Below are 25,722 nucleotides of genomic sequence, written 5' to 3'. Positions count from 1 at the left end.
CTCAGTAAATAAAATTGGTGATTAAACAGCAATACTCTAGTAACTGCTGAAACTTAAGCCTCCTCATTTGCATGAGAATGAAACAGAAAATAGAAGTAATCACATTCTCAATTCTACTCACTTAGTGCAGGGTTGGGGTTCTTTTTTGGTTTTTTGATATTTTTTTTTTAATTATATAAACCAAATCGGATACAGACAAGAAGAAGGGTGAAAGCTTTAAATTTCTTCTATAATGGCTTAGCAAATTCAGATTCTGGCTGGGAAGTGATAAGGGCTTCCTGTATGAGTACCCCACTGTGAGCGGAACAAACAGTTGCTAGACACAAAGACCTGTGAGACAACAAATCCACATGATGCTCTGGAGAGGGTGCATGGAGATGAAGATACATTTTTATTTACTGTGAAAAAACATTGTTTCAGAAGATCTTATTTCCAGACAGGATCACTTCTGCAGAGCATTGAGTTTAGAAAAATGCCTTAGGCACTAAAACAGATGTGGGCTCAGAGCTTATGCTCTTAATTTGCAAACATATAGTACTCACAGAACTTTGCCACCCACTCTAGTTTGTTATTGTTCAAATGCTATGATTAAAATAGTTCTCATTTCTCTATCACACTGCCAGTCTCAGGCCCCTAGCCTGCCAGCACTTAGATATCCAGTACATAAAAAGATGCAATTCATCTGACTGAGCCATGTACTGCATGCAACTTTGTTGGCTGACAGGAGTATCTGAACTCCAAATCTAAAATCATGAGCTCCCCACACTTTTGAGTGAATTGTGGCCATCACAACACATAATCTTTCAAGATCAGGATCTGACGGACCTGTAGTTTATGTGAAGTAAGTTGTGTTTCAGGTGCCTGTCCTCATACAACAATTGAGACATTGTGTGACATTGTGTCCTTGAGTTTGAAGTTTCAGAAATCATAACTGCTCATTTACTCTTCAGCAAAATCAGTAATGGTCTTTCTAGTCATCTGTAATCAATTATCCATGGATGATAAACCTTGGATAAAAAAAGAAAAGTACTTTAAATGTGTTTTAAAATGAGCTGCAAAAAAATGTGTTAATAACAGAAATCAGGCTTGAAGAGATAATAACATACTGCATGGACAGAGAGGAAGAAAGGGCCTGATCCACAAATGGATCTGGATTACTTAAAACATCTATTTTTGCTAGTGCTTTCACACTGGGTGCTTTCAACATTTTTCTACACAAAACTAAGTATTGATGGGCTAACGGTGCCTAAAGAACCCATTCCAGCACATCTTTCTAGTGTATAGCTACTGAATCAGACATCATAAAATCAAAGAGAAAGGTAATATTTTCATTTAACCTCTTTTCTTTCCATTATTTTTATCTAACAGCAACGTGGCTTGCTACAGAATTCTTGTGTAGTGAAACATTAGCTTTTCCTCTGATACTTTCCCCGTTTGTGTGCATGTATATTTTACTGGGCTTTAACTGAATTTTCCTAAGGCAGCTAGCACCATTCAATGGACCATGTGGACACAATTTCTCATGAGTCTAGTAATTCTGGATGCATAAGGAAGCATACAAAATCAGTTGGAGACTGCATAAAATGTCCTTGCTTAGCCAGATTTTATTAATATCTGATAAACCAGCATTGTCTGCGTTCCCTTTGGAGTAATTGTTTTGCCATGAGCAGCATGATTACAGCATACCTTTGTCCCAGCATTGAGATAGTGTTTGCATTAATATTAGGAAATATTGTAGAAAAGTTTCTCTTATTAGGTCTCATAGTGCCTGCTGGCTTTGAGAGCTTTTGATATTCCCTTGACAGCACTAGGATGGTCAAGTTGAACAGTGGAAGTCAATTCTGAGTCATTCAAGGCTGCTTACTTCTTTCTTTTAAAACCTGTTTGCTGTAACTAGTTGGTGTGAATAAGCACAGTTTCATCGAATTCAGTGGGACTGCATTGATTTGCATCATCTGAGGACATTGAGCTGTGTTACACTCAACTGAACTGAAAAAAAAGGCAAACTTATGGGTCATTGATTTGCATCATCTGAGGACATTGAGCTGTTACACTCAACTGAACTGAAAAAAAAAGGCAGACATGGGGTTTTTTGTTGGTTGATTTTGGTTGGGGTTTTTTGTTTGTTTGTTTGTTTCTGTTATCCACTATAATTTTTTAAATGTTTGTAACATCAGGATCTCAACATTAAGTATTCATATACTAGAGAAATTACCATCCAGTCTCAATGACACAGGAGACCTCCTAGAATTTTAGGATGACAGATTACTGCATAAAGTATACCTGAGATCAAAGAGTGGGCAGTGTATGAAAAATCATGCCAGCTACTGAAATTAAGTGGCATTTTCTCTTGTCTTTCAACTTGGGCATAATAAAAGGTCTCCAGGAAAGACACTTGATGATTGACAATAAGACTTTGCATGTTGTGTATAGCACGTGTATTGGATGACCTTCATCTGCTGTTCTATTAAAAGGGCAAAGTCATTATCTTCTTCAGTAGGCAAAGGTGATATATAAAATCTCATTTTGTACTGTGATGCCACCTGCCTCAGAAGAGGTATCCTCTGTGCTGTTCCTTGGAGATAGGACTTGTCCTTTTTTTTCCTTGTTTTAGAGGCTACAAAAGGCATTGGATAACAACATAAGGCCTTAGAATCCAATAAGGATTTTCTCTTTTCACAGATAAAAATTGCAGGCTTTAGGAAAACTAATATTTTTGTACAATTCTGTTTTAAATTATGGAGGAATTAGCGGGGCAGATTGTCAACAGATGGCACTTGTCGCAGGGTGGGAAATACAAGCTCTGAAGGCACCTTCAAAATTTCAGTTACACAACTTTTAATTCCCTCTGACAAAAGTGGGTAAGGGCAGTGGAGGCATTGCAGAACTGGAAAATAAATCAAGGATTTGCATATAATGTAAGTACATCTGTCTCCTTGAGACACAGTATACAGTGTTTTACACATAAGCATGCACACACATGTGCTCATAAACATGTCCCCTCTCTGAGGGGTGTAATTCCCTATTTCTCTGCTGTAGTACTGTCCACTGTTAGGTTCAGCAACCATTGAATCATAGAATCATAATCATAGAGCACCAGGTTGGAAGGGACCTCAAGGATCGTCTGGTCTAAGCCTTCTAGGCAAGAGCCTAGCAATCTTCTGGTGGATCTGATGAGGGGTCTCCATCAGGTCTTGTGAAGGTCGGGTGTCTGGCAAGAATGTCACAATAGTCTCAGTGGCTCCCCTCTCTGAAGCCTTGAGGCTTTTTTGTGCTGTGTCTGGTCTCCCTCACTGGAGGCATCTCTGTCCCTTACCTTTCCCTGAATCATCTTGACTGCTCTAATTGGGATTAATGTGATTTATATGCAGGCTTTGTTTCTAGGCAGACACCTTTCTACATTTTAGGCTAAACAATAAGACGATTTTATAAAATTTAATCATGCTGTATTGTTAAGCAGGTTTATCATTCTGATTAGAGGGCATGAAGACTTCTCTACAGCACTTAGGATAAGTGTAGTTCAATCCATGACACTTTACTGGTTGGTAGTGGCTGGGAAACCAGCTTGTAATATTCCATTGCATTCCCCTTGATATACGCAGAGCTTCATGAGATAGTTGGCAACCTATTCAGGGACACAGAAATAGGGGAAATCAGTGTGTTTATTCTATGCTACCTGTTCTGATTTTATTTAATTTTGCTTTGCTTTGGTTTTTTTTTGGGGGGGTGGTGGGGTGGTGGGTTTTGGTGTCTTTTTTTTAAGTATGCAAAGCCATCAGGCTGAGATTATATAGGTTAAACAAATAATGTGTTTATCTAGTGTTGAACCCATGATGGCAGAAGAATCTGTCAGATAACACAAGGAAGAGTTGAAAACGTATAGAAATTGAAATAAGAACAATGACCATGACTCTCATTATAAAGTTCTGAAAACAGCCTAAATCTCCTTGTGCCTAGAGCCTAGAATTAGGGACAAATAAGTACTTTTGCTGCAGTTCATAGGTGTACTTATTAATGAACTGGTATTACACTAGCCCTGGTTGGCTGGTTAGCTACTCACTAAAAAGTCTGGCTGTGCAAAATGTTCAGTTAATTTAAGCAGTTTCCAACAATTTGATGGGAAGCAGTTCTAGGTACCCAGTGTGGTGATTCAAACATCTGTCATGGCATGGAAATGCTGGTTTCAGAAGCCTTTTCATTTCATCCTATTTGACAGGGACCATGTACTCTTTTTGACCTCTAGCCATACACAAAGACTTGGCTTATTCCTAGAGCAATACACAAGTCACGACCTTTTGACAAGGGTCCACATATTTTATTTTTTTTCTCTGAATCTCTGCTTGTCATCAAGAGTCTGAAAGATGCAGAAGGAAGTTCATCTGAGGAACTCACTAACCTGAGGTTAGAAAAGGTTTCTGTACCACCTCTGTGAACCTTCTGTTGGCAGAAGCCTTGCTTAAATCATTTGAGCAACAGCATTAATGAAACACAGATATTACTCAAAGGAAAACACAGTTATGTTTTCATGAGGGTCTAAAAATTATGTGGTACTAAATACCTGCATTTTCAGTTACAAATTAATCTGGTTTTCCACATGCAGTGGCTAAATAGAGCTTGTTCTGTGAGACCAGCCATGGGGGAGAAGGATAAGACAGCTATTATTACTGTAAAGAGTAGGGATAGATTAATAACTACTTTGATTGAAAAACATGAGAAAATATGAAAAATATTAAAAATGTATCTCTTTGCTCTTTGAATTGCTGTTGCTAAGTGATCACTTGGTACTTCAGGACAAGGAGATTATTGCTCAATGTAGTGTTTACTACCAAGTTTCTTTTAAGCTTCTGTAAATCAGCGTTATTTTTTTTTTTTAGGAGAGGAAATGTATTTTGACAGTCTAGGTTTTCTATATGCCCGAAGCCTTTCAGAGGTACCTTCAAGCAGGTGATAAAAGCAAGCTATACAATTTATGAAAATATTTATGTGTTCTTATCTTAACAATTGTTTTAGAAGGCAGGCATTATGAACAATGATTGGCAAGTACCATGATTTTCATTGGCTAGATAAGATAGACTATTTTATGATCCTTCAGGTGAGGTCTGCTCCTGTATGAATATCTGGTGCATTTGATATTGACTGATGCTGCTGAAGGCAGGTAATATATGGTGGATTCCTTTTGAAAAGATGATGACTACTTAATGTGAAATTTTTAAAATACAGACATCTCAAAAGAAGCTTTATTTTTTAAGGATCCCAAATCCCAGGTCATACTCTAGAGGATGAGTCCCAAAGTTTTAATTGCATAATATTACATGAGCATTTGATATTTTGTATTGTCAAAGTTCTCTGAAGGCTGATATCCAGCCAAAAGGAATAAGTCACAAGTAGAAAGTAGTTTGTCTAAATACCATTCTATGAGCTTGCACCTGTCATTTTCTGCACAGTCCACCTCAACATGCTCCATGTATAACTCAGAATTGCAACCTGAAAAATATTCACAGCAAAAAAAAAAAAAAAAAAAAAGCTAGGCAGAAGTTACAGTGATGAGTTGTTTGGACAAGGAGAGTTGAAGCACAGGAACCAAATCACTGTTCCATAAGAAAGGCTATTCTGGGATGCGATCAACTCTAAAGAGTGCTTGGGATGAGGAATTTCACAGAAACAAAGATGATATTTCTTTTGCTTCTCTGGGCCATTCTGTTAGAACTAAAATATTTCTTTTGATAAGCTCTGCCACTTCCACCCCGTTTCTGTATTTAAATCATAGAATCATAGAACTGAATCATAGAATCATTTAGGTTGGAAAAGACCTTTAAGATCATCAAGTCCAACTGTTAACCTAACACTGCTATCCCACCACTAAACCATGTCCCTAAGCACCCCGTCTACCTGTCTTTTAAATACCTCCAGGGATGGGGACTCAACCACTTCCCTGGGCAGCCTGTCTAAATGCTTAACAACCCTTTCAGTGAAAAATTCCTGCACTCCAGTTCACAGACATACATTCCAAGGATCAAAAACCAACAACAAAAAAACCTCTTTTAAATATTGAATAGAAAGATAGTCAAAGAACCCAAGCTCAATACAACCTAAATACAATTTCTGATATTTGGTTTATTTATTTTTTTTCTATAGTTATGATACTTATGCGTATTTTAATGGGAAAAATGCAAAAATGAAATTAAAAATGAAAAACGTATTTTGAAAGGAAATTTTAGTAAAACTCCATGTGTGTGTATTTAATAACGTTTTGTTCCTAAAACTAATACTTCAGCCCTGAGGTGTAGGGATTGGTTTACAGCATACTAAATCTTGTGTAGAAAAGAAGAGTGATAAACGTACTTCTTCATGAAGATTCAGGACTGACCTGTAAATCAAACCATGAAGCCCCCTTCTTTTCTGCACTCTGCACAAATGCAACCTGATCAGGGAAGATGGATTAAAAGATACCGTTATGTAGTGTGGTCACATAAACTTCTGTCACAGAGTTAGTACAAGAAAAGGATAACAAAGAAATAAAGATATCAGGACAAACCTCAGGACTCTCCAGTAGGTCAGAAAAGCAGATCATGAGGGAAAAGAAGCATGTCCAGTACTAGTGTATGGGAGAAAAATGAAGAATTAAAGACAAAAGCTAGAAAAATAATAAAAAGGAAATACAAGGAAGATAGATAGACAAAGTGAGGGAAAATTGAGAGAAAGATGCCTCATTTCATAGACAAACATGAGAACACGTTCCTGGTGTAAGTTATTGGGAACTAGGAGTGCTTGACAATCAAGCAAATGCATATGTGGTGGATCAAGGTCTTATCAAATAGAAAGAGAGAGCTTGATGGGAAAGAGGAAGAAGAAATCAACAAAAGATAAGGGAGCTCTGTGGAAAGGAAAAGATGAAAAACACAGGCTGACACCAGCTGCTTAGCTACTGAGTACCCTGAAGACTGCACAGGACTGTTTCTCTGCCTCTTTACATTGCTTTCTGAGGTCATTCCTCACTTCTTTATGTTAACAGCTGCAGAGGTGAAGCCCTGAAGGTGTCAGTGGAGATATAAGGGAAGAAACAATATGCAAGCAGTAGCTGAGTTGTTATTACGATGCACTGAGGAAGAATCTGAGCAGGGCAGCTGACACAGTTGGTCATGTTTTTTTCAAGTTTTATCATTTTCTGACAAGAATTGGAACAAAATCCATCATTTCTGGGGGCAAAATTGCTTACTTTGTGACAAGCTGTTTTGCTGTACCTTAACCAAGCTCATATCTGGGAGAGAAAAAAAGGGGACATCTCTCCTCGAGCTTGTTGTTGCCAAAAAGACATCAACAGCAATTACCTAGAAAGCAATCACACCCTGCAATGGTGAGGTTTTTCTATTCTTTGGGGTTTTTTGGGGGGGGTTGGTTTGGTTTTCTGGGATTGTTGTTTTGGTTTTTTTTTTTTGTTTTTTAATCTGCTACCTTTTTCTAATGTCTTAATTCATGGGTTTAGATTTACATAATTTGTTAAAAAAAAATATTGACAAAGACTTTTACAGGTATTTTACTACCAAACTAATCTAATTAACACCTTTATTAGTGCTGTCTGAATTGTACTGCTATTTAAATTGGTCTTCATTCCAAACCTTGGCAGATGAGACTATTTATTATTCTCTGTTCATGGGAAAATGCACACACATCTGAATTCCCTTTCTTCGATTTTGACACGCCCTTATCTTGTGCCTGTATCTCCAGCTTTAAAAGGGAGACAATATTTCCCTTTCTGTCAGGATAAATTGATGAATACTTAAGTACCCACTGTTAAAGGAGCCTGATGGCTGAAAACAAGACACTGACACTTGTTAATTAGACCTCTGTGTGTAGTGCTCTGATATCAAGATGAATTACATCAGGCAAAATTATCTTATTTTAAAATATTAATTTTTATAAATATAAAAGCATTCAGAGCTACACCTTCTATAAACAAGATACTTTTCACTTTGTGAAATTAGCTGAGAATGAATCCCCTCTCTGATCTAAGCTTACACAGAGCTATGCAAATCCATATGTCAAGAGTATCATGCCCTAAAAACCTACCAGTCTTTGCAAACCCCTGCATTTAAAGAAGGGAAATAACTTCATGTGGAAGATCCCCATTATGCATGCAGTGACTCCTGATGGCAAGTGTTCTTCACCCAAATTAGGAATGTGTACATGAGGGCTTGTCTATACTTACTTAATAATAAATATCATTTAACCTGGACATGCATTCATTGTGACCTCCTGTTAAGTGATTTACTAAACAAAACATTGGAGACTTGTTTTGTTCTTAAGACTGAAAGAATCATTCAGCCCAAGGGAGTAGTCTGGTGAATAGATTAATATTCTGTCAGGTCACAGGCTGTTTACATCATGGCTAAGGCTAAACCCAGCTGAAGCGGGAATGGCCAAAAATCAATCTTTTGTAAAGGTTGTAAAAGCCAGAAGATTAATAATTGTATACACAATTATTCAAGAAGTATGCAAAAGTATTTTTCTGCATAAATCTAACATAAATCAGCACTGGATTATATGCCACTGTCAGTTCTTGGAAAAGAGAGGCAAACATACTTTATGAAACGGCACTGCCTCTGCTTAAATTGCAGAAGAACAAGTCCTTTCAAAAGATGGAAATAGAGTCATACACAAGATGAATACGTAAAAGGAGGACAGGACTATCAGCTACTGAATGCCAATGTTTCTCCACTGCTGTCTATCATGGGTATCACATTTCAAGGACAAGGACAAAAATTAAGAAAGGACACTTCTCTCAGTCACCAACACAAATTAAACCCAAGATGGAAATAATGATATTTTAATGATCAACTGTAATTATGATATTATGATATCATTATGGTTGTTCGAATCTTTTTTTTAAAAAATTAATTTCAAGTCTCCATACTAGTCCTAGGGGATAAAAGTGAATCCAGACTCTGAAAAAGAAAAAGTAGGAAAAACAAAAACCTCCTGCCACATAGTTTTTAAAAATTGAAAGTCTCATTAAAAAAAGTCACTGTGGAAAACAGGATACCAGTTTGCTTCTAGGAGCTCCCTCAGTGATTAAGACTTGAGCATGTACAAAGGAAACTGAGTAGGAAATGATCCATAGACCAGGGTAGGTTCTTGAATAAATCCAGACCTTTAAACATGTGGGTGCCTACAAAAATTTTGGGATGCCTAAGGAAACAGTGGATAAATTTGAATAAAAAATGTATTCATAAATGGTTTTTGAGTTACCAAAAAGTTGTCCAAAACCAAACCAAAAAGCTCCTCCATAAATGAATGTCAAGGGTACAAACTGATGACCAAAAAAGGTAAGAAATGTATTTGTTAACACTGTTTGTGTAATCCCATTCGAGCTCATGTGGGTATGAGGCACTTATTCATTTCAGGATCACAAAATGTTTTCTTTTTCCAATGTCAGACACAGAATCTAATCCTCAGGAACTACTCAGCAGAAACATGTCTTCCTATCAGAACTGTGCAATTGTCTTGATCAATCAATAATTATAATGTATGCACTATTATATACCTCAAAGCTATCAAATACATCAGTCTTCCGTGTCCTAGAAAACCCTAAAAAAACTATGACTTGAGTTTTCAGAATATCGGATACTGTATGTGTCAATAAAAAGCTCCTACTGAAATTTCATACAATGGAGCATGCTCAGCACCTCAACAGATCAGGTCTTTAATGCCTCAATTCGGGATTGAGACCAGGAGTATACAAGTATCAAGCAGTAATCCACAAGAGTGGATTCAACCTCATCTACATCTGATGGGATTCCCCAAATCACCATTCTGCTGAATTCCTGTATCGAGAAGGCCTGTGGTCCTATGAGACCACTGCAGCTCATGCATGATCCTATGTTACTGAATATCTTGAACTTTTTGCAAAACACAGCAAAACTACTTTGACTATTTTTGTAGTTTAACTCCGGCCAGCAACTGTCCCTCACAGCCGTTTGCTCACTCACCTGTGGTGGGAAGGGAGGGAGAATCAGGAGGGTAAAAGTAAGAAAACTTGTGGGTTGAGATAAAGACAGTTTAATAGGTAAAGCAAAAGCCGTGGGCTCAAGCAAGGGGAAATAAGGAATTTATTCACTGCTTCCCATCATCAGGCAGATGTTTAGCCATTTTGAGGAAAGCAGGGCTCCATGGCGCATAATGCTTGCTGGGAAAGACAAATGCCGTAACTCTGAATGTTCCCCACTTCCTCCTTCTTCCCTGCAGGTTTTTTTGTGTTATCAACATTGTTTTGGTCAGGAATACCCCTTTGGTCAGTTGGGCTCAGCTGTCTCAGCTGTGTCTCCTCCCAACTCCTTGTGCAACCCCAGCTTCCTTGCTGGTGGGGCAGTCTGATGCTGTTTAAACACTTTTCAGCAATAACTAAAAATCCCTGTGTTATCAACATTGTTTTGGTCGCAGATCCAAAACACAGCACCATACAAGCTACTATGAAGAAAATTAACTCTATCACAGCCAAACCCAGTACACATTGTTACAAAAGACTGTTCTGTGTGACCATCCCTGACTCTGCAGGAACAGGTCCTACAGACCAGCATCTTATCTGTGTTCCGTTTGATCAATCCTGCAACAGGAACCTCCTTGGAGAATCTCTGTACAGTGAGATGGTGCACCCAGGATGGTAATCAACACACCAAAGCACATAAGTAGTGCCGGTCAGAGGGCCTAGGACCTGCCTGGATGATTGCTCCTGTAGCAATTAGTCAAATACCTCACTGTGAAGTCATCTAAGCGTTCATTCCATTATCTGGTCTCAGGTGGGTCTATTGTCTCAGATCAGTACATCGCCATCTATGCAGATGACTCAGGAGCTCATGGACCACTGTGGGAATTACCAAGTGCACTGGGTACTTGCACAGGCTCAACCCTGACACCCAGATACAGGTGTAATTTGTGTGTCCAGCACCAGAGTTGTAATTTGAATTTCCTCTTTATTATCAGAACTGTAATTCAAAGGGGTTTTTTTTGGTAAAAAAAAAAAAAAAATGCTACAGAGAGAAGATGGAGCTGTACAGTTTTGGATGGGGATAACAGACCTTTTCCAGACAACAAAGAAACATGGAGGTGCAGGGCTCGTAGTATCACAGGTGTTGAGGGTTCCCACAGAACTGTTAACTGTTCTTTAACAGTTATAGTCTCTTCCTCCTTGTTTCTTCTTCTGCCCTTGCTATTGACCTTCCCATGCTTTTCAGACTCTGCCCCTCTGTTCCTTAAGTCATGGTTCCTGTATGTTATTCTATCCTTCCTTTCACCATTTTATCTCATCTACCCATTTACTTCATCTCATTCCTGTTCATTTACCAAAGTATAGAGGTTGTCAACAAAGGCAAGACTGCATTAACACACGTATGACAAAGTAGTTTTATTAAACTTGTTCTCTTTCTGTTCTTTGGATTGTGAAAAACTTTAGCTATTGCGTTCCTTATAAAATTCAATGTTAGAAATAAGAAAGACTCTTCAATGTCTGGCAAAAATACGACTTCCAAGACTTGGCACTGAACTACCTTTAACTCCCCAAGCTCTGACAACTTTCTTTGTAGTGTCCAGCAGCAATTCCATGTTCTCACTGGCCTCATAAAGATGAGGCCACTGACGCTTGTTGTCCCCAATGGCGTTGAAGTCCCCTATCTTCTAGAATTTGGTGACTTCATGTAGTTTCTTCAATACCTCTTTTTTTCTCAGACTCTTCCACTTGTTTTCTGATATAGCTATTTTGTTACCATAACATATCCACAGTTCTTTTCTCTGCCGCTACTTACATTTATGACTAGACAGCCTTTGATGGTAAGATTGAACACTACTAAACTTGTAATTCAGAAGACAAGTATTCTTTTTTTGACATTGTATCCCACGTGGTTTTCACTGATAAAGACTGAAACTTTTGTGATCACACCTAGCTACCAAATTTGGGACTTCAGTGCCTAAAGCCCACACAAAATCCCAGGTAATCCTACCACCTCGTTTGCTAGGACTCCTTGGCTCCATTCATCTGCATGGATGTCAGCTTTCTAAGACCCGTTGGTTGCAGGGCCAGGACCTAGCCTGCCATTCCTCTTCCCCTCCCTTTAAACATTAGAAATGTAATCTGTTTGGCTTTGTTGTTCTGTTTGTTTCTTTATTCATTGGAGATATGGTGTCAGATGTATATACTTATATATAATTTAGAGTGCATCAAAGAGAATCTTTCATTTCTTCAGTCTTTGGGCTTAGTGTCTACCACTTACTGAAGCAATGTTTAAACAAAGTTTACATTAAAGATGATGGTTTTACTATGAGGTGCTCAGCTTTGGAATATGAAGGATAATTAATTTAGGGACATGGTTTAGTGGTGGGATGGCAGGGTTAGGTTAAAGGTTGGACTCGATGATCTTAAAGGTCTTTTCCAACCAAAGTGATTCTATGATTCTATGATTAAGACTTATTACTGAGAAATATTGTGGTCATAGCTTGAATCCTAGACTTTGGCACAACTAGTGCTTTTACCATTGAAGTAGTTAAAGTTTGAAAAAGCCACCACAAACTTGTTCAGAATGATCTAGTTAGTGGTGTCCCTGCTCACTGCAGGAGGGTTGGACCCAAAAAATTCTATGATTCTATGATACTTGCTTTTTTACGATAGCTGTGTGGGGAAAGAAAAAAAAATCCTTCCCTGAAAAAACATAAAAAATTGCTTATCCAGAATCAAATTAGTGAGATAAATTTTGCAATAGTTTGAGGAAACGAATTGCAAAATACTTCTTTGGCCTTGGGAGCAGGTAGGGTAGGTTCAAAGTGCAAAGAGAAAGGTCTTGAAACTTGGATTTATATTTCAGCTAGCTGGATTTCAGGGCACTTCATATATTCTCCTGGGAGATGGTGAAAGAACTACAGGAGGATAAATAGTTTTATCATTTATTTAATCTGAAGGTTGTCCCCATGAGGTGATAATCTTATTCACTTGTCATCATCAATCAATTTGTGATGCAAGAGGGAAAGGTGTGGGTGTGGGCTTTTAAATCACTGAGTATTATGTGTGAGTGTGTCAGGGAGCAGCTTTGGTTTTATAGGAAAGTACTGTAGCCTCTTCAGCTGACAGCACTAGCTATAGAAAGAAATGTGAAATCCTCTTTCAAGCCTGTCGCCTTTAATTATAATCTTCTAAGTACTTTGCAGATAATAGTTCCCATTTCTTTCATAGTCAATCACGGAGTACGAGAAAGCTGTGTTGGCTTTCCAATGCCCAAGACAAATAAAGCTTTTGGTCTCCCTTCAGAAGCTTTGTCTCTTAACAGAAACTTTTTCAAATAAAGAGCGTGTTGCTATGACATGCATTGCTATATAAGCTGTCCTTGTTGACTGGAAGAGGTGGGGGTGAATATAGCTCCTACACATCCCAAGAGATTGATTGTTAAGAAATCAATAACAGTAATGCTGCATTTTTTTGTCATTATTTTTTGCTTTGAGTTGCTTGGCAACTTTTCCATAACAGCTCCAAGACTTTCTGGTCAACAGCTTAAGAGCAGCTTACTGAATTTCTTGTCGTAAACTATCCTATCCCTTAAAAGCATAGAAATGCAAAAGTGCTGTTTTAGACCAAGGGTCTGTCTACATCAAGCTCCTGTTTCTAACTGGGCATAAGCAGACCCCAAGAAGAGGAAGAGCAGGGCAGACATATTTGCCTGAAGTATTCTCTTAGCCTTTGTCTATCTTCTGTTCAATGCATCTCCTGAGCTTGATGAAGAATGTCAACCCTCAGAAAATTTCTTTTCCTCAGCCTTTCCCTTCATGGATCTGACTAACCCTACGTGTGGCTTCAGTTGTGCTTAAACTGATGCTTAATGATGAGAATGTGGTTAAAAAAGTGGTGTCTCTAGATGTATTTCTGGAGTTCTGCCATCCCCGTGAAGAATTTCACAGGGGTTTGCCAGCCACGACTGACATGGAGATTGGACTTCTCCTGAACTGGGAACTTTAAAGAAGAGGGTTTTGTGGTTTGTTTCTTTTTCTTTTCCTTTCCCTTCCTGAATTTGTAAGCACTAAGCACAAGGGAGCCATAGCACACAACCAAGACATCTAGCACGAGTGACTGGAAAAATAACAATGTCCTCCCATTTTCTGTAAAGAATCATATTCCCATTTGGTACAGACTGACTGATTGGGGGTTTTTTTCAGTTAACTTTGGTTATTAAAAAGACACTCAGAATTTAAATTTTAAAAAATCTTCCACATCAGAATAAAATTGTGACATTTTAAAGCTTTTAACAGCTGCAACAATGCATACACATGTGTCAGAATATACTGAAAATTCAAGTCTGTGAATGTTTAATTTTTTATAAAAATATTAAGGATTCTAACAGATGAGACCAACTGGGTTTGTGTAAATAAAAGAGTGCCAACTTAAATTCAAGAGCAAACTTATTTCTGTGTTTTGTTTTGGATTGTCTCCACTAGATGTCTCCAAGGAAAAAACAGGCAGAGGACATTGTGGAAGGCCTGTGCTGAAGGAAAATGCTAGAGGTTTGTAGTTAATCTGTGTATTAAAAAACAATATGATGAAAAGCTAGAGGACTGTGATGAGATTCAGGAGACGTCAGTTTTGTATGTCTCTCTGCTACCATATGTTAGTCATCAAATCAGGTCTTCTGTCTATTCCTCTTAAATTCCAACCTTGGTTGTCACATTTTATCTATATTGTAAATTTTTGATGTTGGCAATCATTTCTTGGACTGTGTTCATAAGGCATTTAATAGTGCAGTTCCATGGTGGGTTTCAGGCTTCTAGGTAGTGTTGTGTATATATAAAGGAAATGTATGTTTATACTGATTAACTGATAATGAATTGGTAGATGTATTCGGTATGTAAATAACCTCCATTTTAAGTCTATAGGTATGATAACAACTGCCCAGCTACATCGCTCTAAGAGGTTGTTTTATAATCTGAATTAGCTGACAAGGTTCCTTCTGTAGTCAATACTTGTGGGGAACACTTTACATATAAAAGTTACCAGCCACCTATATCACATAACTATTTCTAGCCTAAACAAATTGCCTTCAAGGTCTCTCTGTTTCTCTGTACAACTGATGGAAGGATTTTAAGCAAGTGGCAGAAACTAAAATCCTGATTTTTGGTTCTTTAAATTAAAGGAAGAAAAATCTCAAAATCAAAATAAAAAATCTATTATCTCAGCCTAGACCCAGTGTTGATTTGGTATGTTTATAGTATTGCCATCGTTATATTAGTCTTTGGTAAAATAGTCTGATTTATGTGATATGAAGTGATATGCTGGTATGAACTAAACATTTCACTATAGTCATCCAGATGGTTTCCTATGTTGGCATAGACTATTTTTTTTCTTGTTGGCAACTGTATGGATAAGACTTTCCAGAAGATAGTACTTCCACAAATTTCTTGGATACTGTCAATTATGTGGGCTTTTTGTTTTTCAGTGAGACATTTCCAACTCCCCATTTTGTTTTAATACTGGCAAGCTGTCACACTTCCAGTGTACAGTGGTTTTGGTTTGGGGTTTTTTTGAGGGTGGCCATGTCATTGATGAAGACTGGGGGTTTTTTGAGGGAAAAAAGTGATCAAGTAATCTTGTATTCTTCTGTACGTTCATGTTTGTATTATAAAGCTACTACTTTAAAATGCACGGATGGACCATATCTTGTAGATATGTTTTAGATTTGTAGGACTGAAATTTTTTGAATCATCCAAAAACATGCAGGTAGACAGACTTTCCTTCTTCCATTATGGCTGCAGAATTCACTGTTCTCTCTGCAATGTTAGGGGTTTAAAACTTGTATTCTTTACTGGAGTGCAAGTACAGAGTCATTGTTACCTGCAGCAGTTTGTATTTTGCGTGCCAAAATTATGAAAGACCCCCTGATGCTTTAGTGGTCCAATGCTGAGGTGGATTCAGTAGGGGTGCAGAAAGCCTCACAAAGAAGATTTCAGCTCTGTAGTATTAATGCAGCAGAAGGGACAGCAAGAAAAGGATGGTAGCTTGAGGATGGCGCTTAGTGATGTTTGCTACATTTAAAATCTTAGAGCTGCAGAGCCACAGCAAGGATGAGGCAAGAGGGTACCCCCAGTTTATGTGCTGCTATACACTGCCCGGGAAGGAAGGTGCAGGACCATAGCAGTAAGTCAGGAAATCCATAGGTGATGGGTGGATGTAGCTGTATGTCTTAGAAGCCAACAGGTCTCACTAGGAAGTCATACATGAACTGTCTAGAAATTAGCCAGTCCAGGTACAAATAAGAGTGATGTGCTGAGAGCTCAGAGCTTACACATACTGCACAGCCTTGCTGGAACCTCAGGGAAGATTCTGAGCAGCTAGCCTACACCATATTGTCAGAACAACACTCTCCAACATTAATGAGCTTAAAGTCAGTCTGGGAATGTCCTCCTGCTCTGCTGTTGCACCTCTGTGAGCTGCATTCATATGTCCCCTAGACCCCATGGTGCCATCATGTCTCTGTTCATTGACAGAGCACAGGTTCCACTTCATCTCATTTCCTTCTTTTCTCCCTCAGCAACATGCAGAAAAGCAGCTGGTGGGAGAGTTGGTTATGCTGCTTGACACCAGCTGAGAGCTCCCTCATGCTACAGAGAATTATAGACCTTACATTACGGTCCCCGAGCAGTGAAGTGGCAGGAAGAGAAAGAGGGATTCTGGCATATGGCTGCATGTGCTGTCTTCATGTTGAAAAGCTTGAGCTGGAACAGCCGCTGAACCCAAGACTGAACAGGACAAGCTCTCTGGGGTGTTAGGGATCATATGGTTACGTGAGCTTGGGACAAAACTCTACAGAGGAGCCAGGCAGAGGATCTCATAGATAGAAAAAAGAAGTAGTTAAAGCAAAGACTTAGGGATATTGATAAAGATGTTCTGAAGTTCTGATGTGACTTTCTCTATCCTGATCTGAGCAGCTGGTTACTCCCATTTCCAGCATGCTGAGTTGGTTTTAGCCTTTCAACTTCACTCCGTAACCCTCCCTCTAAGTCCATGCCTCCTTCCCTGCTTCTCTCCCTTCTTCCTTCCCTCTCTCAGAAAGCATAGTTTTGGAGACATCAGGAATAAGTATCTTATCTGAAATTAAAAAACAATACATAAAAAAATAAAAAAGGTTAAAGTAGATGAAAAATGCTGAGGGGAATGTTAACAGAGAAAATAAAACTCTCAGGGAAACTTTCTCTCTTAAAGCCTGTACAGCTGATAAGTTGGGTGATATTTAGTTTGTTTATTCTAGGTATATTTTAAAATTCTTCTTACAGACAATTGACAGAATACATACCATTGCTCTACATGAATTGTACTGGGGATATTTTACTGAAATAATAATTCTTGCTCCCATCTTGTTTGTCCCTAAATCCCAGTGATTGAGACTCTCTTACCAGTTATGTAGTAGCTTAATTTACTGTAATTTAGTTCTGCATTGCTTTAAATGGCTTAATTACTTTCTAATTATTTTTGGCTGTGGGAGGAAGCCAGGTGAAGGCAGAAAAATGAACTGCTATATATTATTTGCAATCTAGTAAAGTTACAGTTTTATTCCAAAGTCAAGGTTTTCTTTTGCTTGGCATTACATGGAGAGTGAAAATCCAAACAGACAAGGGAGGAGGGAGAATTGTATTGTTATTAACTCTGTTTGGACTGAAGAGGTGATTAAAGATGGATCAATTTACTGCCTGTCAAAAAGAAAGTCCCTTTCAGAATTAATGTTCCAGTTCACCCTACCAGCCCCCAACAGACTCATCCTTGTCGTACCTTTATTTTCTTATAAATAATGGCTCCTATGTTGCTGTTGAGCCTATTTCATTCATGAGTAACATGAACAGCAGACTGAGAAAACTCTCCACTGCAATGTGAAAAGCGTAATACTCCTAATTTCCAGTTCTTTTCCCAACCCTGGTTTTGATAGGTTTCTCATTACACACTTCCCCTCCCAGACCCCCAACAAACATGGGATTTACTTGCCTAACCTCAAGCATCTAATGATGTTTGAAATTTCCTAGGGTATCGCACCCAGTTTGTCTCAGAGCAAGGATTTTCACTCCACTTTACTTTGATCCACATTAGGTACTCCCAAGACTTCCATGCCAGTTTGCTTAATATTTCATTAAAAAATTCCTCCTCACCTATTCTCCTCCTGTCCTCTTCATTCTCCAAAATCCCTCAGCAAAAAAATTCTCCAGACTTTCATAAAACAAGCTCTAAAACTGTCACATCTATGAAATAGTCTAGCTTTCATGAAACAAAACCCAACGGTAGCATTTCCTCTAGTGAAAAGTAACAATTAGTTGCAATGTTGTGTAGCGTGCCATACCCATATATCCTTGTTTTACCAATGTATGAATATGTGCATCTTTATCTAGAAAGGTATATGATATACTTATGTGTATATATATATATAAGGCTTAAAGATGCAGATTCGTCTGTGATTATTTTAGTCTGAAAAAGCCAAAAAAATCAACATAGGTTATGTGCTAGGTATTAGTGTTAGTGCATGCATACACATGCACACAAACACTTTCCAACAACTAACATAATATCGTGGTGCTTGGCTCATTCACATCAAAGAAGCCAAAAGAGTGCATTAAAAAAAAAAAAAAATGTCAAAACTTCAGGCATCAGGCTCCAGACCAATGGTACAGATTACAAAAAAAAAAAAAAAAAAAAAAAAGCTGCAGGCCAAGCATTGCTATGTTTGCCAGCCTTGACATATTGCATGACAGCATAATACATTTAGCCCTAATCTAATGCATAACCCCATTGTAATTAAAATCTAGCACATTTTGCACAAGGTCACATTTAGTTGTATTGACCATTGTGATGCTGGAAAAAGATTTATGAAGATGGTTTGAAATGTCTCAAGTGTTAAAGCAAATAGATGTAAAAAGTTTCCTACTTGAAAAACAGCTACGGAATTGTCCTTTTCTTTTGTGATTTCTGTACAAAATCTCTCTTTGTCTGATGGCTCCTGTACACCAGTCAGAAAATGCTCTGTGCCATTATCACTAAATTTAAGGGTTTTGAAATGTCAGCTATAAAGTAAGGCTACAACAGCGTGTTAAGGTTTTTTTTCTTTTTTTTTTCTTTTTTTTTTCTTTTTTTTTATACATAGCTGAATTTTGTGGATATTCTAAGAACTTCAGGACAGAAACACACCAATTTTTCTTCTGCCTTCTGATGTGATTCCTTTGAGTCCTTTACTAGCCTGAACATGGTTATGAACTGGTTTTCTTTTTCCATTCTTAAAGTAGATAGAGTGGGTATGGTGTGAGTTGGTTAATATCGAGATGCAAATTGAATACTGCCAGTGCTGGCTTTGTGAAAGACTAGTATTTGGAAGCTGCAATCATATCTGAAGAAGTTTGAATTCTCATTTAAGAAAACACTTACGTGCCTCTTTCTAGGTGTGTAAGGCTTAAAGAAGCAAACATCTTTTGCATGAAAATTTAATATTACATTTGGCTCTAAATACCATTTGAGCACCCTGCACTGTCTGAGTCTGCTTCAGCAAATGGAAATAACCAATTACAATGATAGTTTGGTCACTCCTTCTTTTTATTTTCCTGTGGTTACATCCTCAGTAACAGAAGAGGAAGTAAAAAGCAGTAGTTCATTTTCTAGCAACTATCCAACTTCTTGAATAAATTAGTATTCTGATGATAATGATTGTCAGTACATAATTGGGGGGGGGTAGATTTCAATACAAATGTACTAAAATAGAAAATAATCTTCAACCAAGTTTCTGCGACTTAAGGTAGAATGGATTACAGTTTGAGATGAGATCACATAAATTTAGGTTTCTACATGTTAGTGTCTGCAGGTATCATGGTTATTTTCTAACGATGAGGCTTTAGGCTTTCATTATAGTCAGTGAAGCTCTAAACAATTTGTTCAGTGCATCTTAGACAATTGGCCAGTTTATCTTAAAGCAGACACATAACTCTGATCAGGTAAATATCTATCTAGACTCCACAGATTACAGAGACTGGGGTTTAGGCTGACTATTCCATTTCTGTTGCCTATGTCTAGGTGTCTAGCATCGTTTTGTTAAAGGCCAATATCCTACTCCAGATCTGGGAGACAGTGAGGCCATCTGAACCAAAAGTTCCTGGAATTCATACCAAAGGGTCAAGTTATCTCACTAATCACAGTTATCTCACAATAGTTGAGTTTTGAAAACTCCCCATTTGCTGGCCATTAGGCAGCAAATTGGGTCAAGGGAAGGAATGGAATATAGCATAGCAAAGTGATCTTCCATTGCTAAACTCAGTCTTTCTCTATGGCTAAGAGTTTTCAGTTAGGTAGTTACCTTGGCTCAGCTGCCATTAAGTAAATTTTTGAACAACAATAAATTGTTACATGCCTGAGTCTACAGCGCATTAAAAAAAAAGTAAAAATGCGAAAACAATGTACACACCAACACAGAATGTTCATACTTGAATTTTTTTTTTTCAGAAGATAAATATGCAAATTTTATGTATCTCAGCTCCAACACTTGATGTTGACACTCTCAGCTTCAAGAGTCTACTACCAGTGAGACAAAGAACTTGTAAAAAAAATTATTTTTGCAATTATTTTTGCTCAGGGAATGAACTTTAATAGAAGGAAATCTGGAATGGATCCAGCGTATGAACCACAGTACCTTGACTTGTGGCCACAGCTAAAAAGCAGCTCCATGCAAAGCCCATATGGATGGTCTAATGATAATCATTGAAAAAGTGGGATTCTGGATGGTTGCAGGAGATGTATTGCTGTAATTTTGAAACCTGCTGGCAGAAAGGCAACTGTAACCAGGAGTAATGAAGCATTTGGTACTGTCTAAAGGCAGAGAAAACTGGGAAATTCTGCTAAGTGAGTTATGGGCATTGTCAAAACACTTACAGTCCAGCCATGTTATAGGTAAAGTGGCAACCCAACAATCACACGTAAGACAAAATACACCACAGAAAGCTAAAATAACAGTGGAGGGAGACAAGCTGCTAGCTAAACTGTGTTTATTTAAATCTCCGGGGAAGATTGCCTAGTTTAAGTGGCTAAATTTCTTATACTAAACATTAACCAATTATATTGCTCTATAGAAATAAGAGCCTTCTCTTGAGGGCAATACACAATGCCAAGATTGTTTCTTCCTAAGAAATGTTCCCAGAAGAATCACTACTGACTACATTTTAACTGAATAATCCTGTAATATGGTGTTGCCATTGGCAGCAACAGGTCATAAGTTTTGTACTGAGTTTTCAAGGCCTCAGGACTGAAGCTTTTCAGCCTTGTTGTCTGAACCTTTCTTTACCAGCTTTGTTTTACTTGGTTTATCTGTGACAATAATTTCTCTTATTAAATAGTTGTCTATAATTGATTTACTTTTTTTTTTTTTGTCATGAGTCAAAACAGAGTTTTATATAGGTGACAATAACAAGCAGTTATTCTATGCAGAATACATTAGTAATCACTATCACGATGATGTGTAGAGAAATGCAGGCCTTGTAAAGTAGAAGAGACATTGAGAAGTAGAGACACAAGATGCATCAGAAAGGAAGGCAGGCATGGGGTGATAAGGGATGGGGCAAAGACTTGGCACGGGAGACCTCAGAGCTATAAATAACTCACCAACAGTCAATTAAAGAAACGCAGACATGAAGCTGGACAAAACTGGGTTCAGAGGGAACAAAGAGAATACAGAAGTAGTGTCTAACACACATAAAAGGCACCACATACAGTAAATCCAGGGGTAACATGGAGCTGTAGATCAATGGAGAGAGCAAAGGTATGAAAGTGTACTACAAAACATATAAAAATGTTGATCCAGGTGGATCCTGGAGTGGAAAGAAACCATCACCATTGTATTACTCCTGTTGAAAGAATGTGGGTGCTGACAACTAGCCGTAGCACCCCCAACAACACCGCCAGAATAAAACCACTGGCCCCAGGAACAGTGGTAGAAACTAAATAGTCTGCATAAAACAATTTTAACTGCATCATTTTTTCTTTCTTTTTCTGTAAACTAGATCTGGACTAATAACAATTTGACTCTTAAGGTTTCAGTTACACTGACAAAAATTTCTTGGCATTACATATGTCTAAGATGTGTTTCGTCTTTCCCATAACAAGATCTTTAACATAACAATGTGCAGGCCTGACAGAGGAAACATCCAAACTTAATGTAAATTTCATACCCTCATTATGATAATATCAAAACTGTCTGGGGGTTGAAAAGACCATGATTTTTGATTGCATATGTGTGGTGTTCAGGGTCAGATGAATAAAAAGATTTTCTTTCTGTGTGAAATGTTGAAGGTTTAAAATTTGTTTTCTGTTCCATTAAATGAAATGAAGATCTTAAGAAAAAAGATACAAAAATTTATTGAAAAAAATCATTGTGTTGTAGTGTCCTAGTTTCAGCTGGGAAGAGTTAATTTTCTTCCCAGTAGCTGGTATAGTGCTGTGTTCTGGATTTAGGATGGGAATAAAGTTGAAAACACACTCATGTTTTAGTGGTTGCTGAGAAGTGCTTACACTAAGTTGAGGACTTTTCAGCTTCTCATGCTGTAATGCCAGCAAGGAGGCTGGAAGTGCACAAAAAGCTGGGAGGGGACACAGCAAGGGCAGCTGACCCAAAATGGCCAAACCATACCGTGTGACAACATGTTGAACAAAAACTCAGGTGGTTGGCTGGGGGACAGGGGCCGCTGCTCGAGAGCTGGCTGGGCATCAGTCAGCAGGTGGTGAGCAATTGCATTGTGCATCACTTGTTTTGTATATTATTTTATCTTTACTATTTTTTTCCATTCCTTTTCTGTCCTATTAAATTGTCTTTATCTTAACCCACAAGTTTTAACTTTTTTTTTCCTGATTCTCTCCCCCATCCCACTGTGAGTGAACACTGTGTGTTGTTAAGCTGCCTGCTCGGTTAAGCCACAACAGTCCTTTTTGGTGTTCAATGTGAGGCTCAAAAGTTTGAGAAAACAACAGATCGGACCAGACTGTGTTAAAACTAATTTCTCAGAAGCATGCATTATTAAATTAATAGTTGCTGATCGCAAAGTTGATTTATTTGCTCTCAGAGTTGTACTTGTTCTCAGAGTTGTGCTATGTAATACCTTCTTTGCTGTATGTGTTCCCTTTCGCCAGACTGTGTTAAAACTAATTTCTCAGAAGCATTCATTATTAAGTTAATAGTCGCTGGTCGCAAAGTTGATTTATTTGCTCTCAGAGTTGTTGTACTTGTTCTCAGAGTTGTGCTATGTAACACCTTCTTTGCTGTATGTGTTCCCTTTCATGCTGTTTATCACTTCTGGGGGCTGGATTAAGGTTATCATTTTGCTGTACTGTGTAAGACTGGCTTATGACATGATGAAATTACTGGTCATGAGACTAATCTGGTATTGTATTTAGCATTGCCATCATCTCTGTACTTTGGGAAACATCTCTTGGCAACTATTAATAATTACACTCTTTACCTTTTCTCCTCAGAGAGCCAATTTATGGGAGACACAAGGAAGGACACTTTGTTCTGTTCCTTCACCTTCCCCTTTTCTTCCAGGCTAGTTAAAACAGCTCTTGAGAATTTTGAATATCCTTGGGATGTTCAAACCAACATGTTCCTATTACTATGTCTCCTGAATGTGTTTCAGGTCTCACTTAAGGTTAAACAACTATTTAAGAATACCACCCAGAGCTCTGCCCTGAATCTGGATAGTTATGAGTGGCAGGGTGTGGGGGGTATATGGGCAAGTACCTAGGGGAGGTGGGCATCTCCAGTGTTTTGGAACTTCATCTCTGATCAAGTGCAGAATCCTGAAAAACTAGTAAAATATTTGGAAAAAGTATACTGTCACCCTGGCAATTCCATAGAGACCCGAATCACTGCAACGTGCTGGCGCCTGACCTATGCCTACCAAGCCCTGTTTAACACTACTCGGTACCCTCAAGGGGAAGAGAAGGTCTCTGGATCTAACAACAAAACAATAGGTGCTGCACCTACTCCAACCCCACAACAGGCACTACAGCTATTCCAACTCTCGCAACAGGTACTGCAGCTGAACCAGAGGGCCTACCCATGCCTGTATCAGTTGCCGTGAAAGTCAGCTTGTTTGGAAATGGAAGAAACTCTCACTAAGAAGGGGAAGGAGGAAGGAATGTTACTCTGAAGCACGGCCATCATGAGAAGAAGAGAAGAAAGAGGCAGAACTCATAAACAAGGCAGTAACTACCCGATTCCTATCCCTGAGTGAGCTGCAAGATATGCAAAAAGATTTAACCTGTTGTCCAGGTGAGCACATTGTCGCCTGTCTGTTCTAATGCTAAGATAATGGGACCAGCAGCCTGGAATTAGAGGGTAGGGAAGCCAAGCAGCCAGGATCCCTTTCTAGGGAAGGGGGCATTGACAAAGAACAAACCCTCAGCCTTTGGAGGTGACCTACTGCCAGATATGAAGAAATGTATCCCTTCAAGGAAGATGTTACATGTCACCCAGGCAAGTGGACCCTGGAGAGTCATATCCTGTACCAAGAGGATGAGCCATGCTGGAGGTGATTGATGATGAGCTAGACAATGAGCAGTTATCCAAAGATCCAGATGAAGTCAAGTGCACACGACGCATGTGGTGGAAGTTTGTAGGGAATGCACCACTGTCACAGGCCAACTCAGTAATGACCTGGAAAGACAGAGAGGGACAGATGGTGGATGAATTGGCTGGAAAACTCTGGAAATATAAACAAGGTCTCCCTTCTTGCCTATGGGTCTGCACCTCAGCTGTGGAGAAACTGTCCCAGGAGTTCCAGCAATTCAAGGAAGATATGCCCTACTCCCCACCTGTATGGAACGGTATCTCAGCCATTAGGAATAAGCATTCTTCTGCTCAAGAGAGAGGATATAGTGGGATACACACCACAGGACACCCTGTGATTTTACCTGCGTGACCATGGACAGGACATGAGGAAGTGGAATGGAAAACCTACCTTGACCCTACAGGGACAGGTGCGTGAGTTGCAAGGACAAACAGTTACAAAGAGATGTTCTTCCAGGAAACTTGCTGCTCCAGTTTCCAGTGGGCAGTTCCCCAGAGGAGAAGAGCTGAATTGGAATTCTGATCTTAATGAAAGAAGTCCTGACTTGTATTTACAAGACATGAGTAGTCAATACTATGACCAGGACTAGAGGGGCCCTGCCTCCAGCCAGGTGGAGGAAAGGGACAACTGTTTTTACAGGACGGTTTGGATTTGATGGCCTGGCACATCTGACCCACAGGAGTATAAAGCTCAAGTGGACACCGGTGCACTGTGTACACTAATGCCATCAAGCTATAAGGGGACAGAACCCATCTGGGTTTCTGGAGTGACAGGGGAATCCCAACAGATAACTCTGTTGGAAGCTGAAGTGAGCCTAACCAGGAGTGAGTGGCAAAAGCACCCCATTCTAACTGGAACAGAGGCTTCGTACATCAGACTACTTCAGGAGAGGGTATTTCAAGGGCCCAAAAAGGTATCAGGGGCTTTTGGCATAGCTGCCTTGAAGATGGAAGAAATTAAGCAGCTGTCTACCTTTCCTGGTCTCTCAAAGGACCCTTCTGTTGTGGGGTTGCTGATGGTTGAAGAACAACAGGTGCCGATTGCCACTTCAACTGTGCACAGGTGGCAATATCGCACCAACCGAGACTCCCTGATTCCCATCCATAAGCTGATTCATCAACT

The 25,722-nt window shown here is 38.8% G+C and overlaps 1 long non-coding RNA gene across 1 annotated transcript; it reads right to left on the bottom strand.

Moving 5' to 3' along the window:
- Positions 1 to 213: 213 nt before the first annotated feature.
- Positions 214 to 22,628, bottom strand: LOC118452100. The gene is made up of 4 exons (XR_004841750.1): positions 22,511 to 22,628; positions 20,457 to 20,468; positions 6,300 to 6,305; positions 214 to 224 (listed from the first exon to the last, which is right to left on the bottom strand). It is a non-coding gene; the product is annotated as an uncharacterized LOC118452100 (long non-coding RNA).
- Between the last annotated feature and the right edge of the window lie 3,094 nt (positions 22,629 to 25,722).

This window comes from Egretta garzetta, unplaced genomic scaffold (genome assembly GCF_000687185.1).
Source record: "Egretta garzetta isolate BGI_Z169 unplaced genomic scaffold, ASM68718v1 scaffold74, whole genome shotgun sequence".
In the NCBI taxonomy this organism is placed as follows: domain Eukaryota; kingdom Metazoa; phylum Chordata; class Aves; order Pelecaniformes; family Ardeidae; genus Egretta; species Egretta garzetta.
This window is presented reverse-complemented; position numbering and strand designations above follow the sequence as displayed.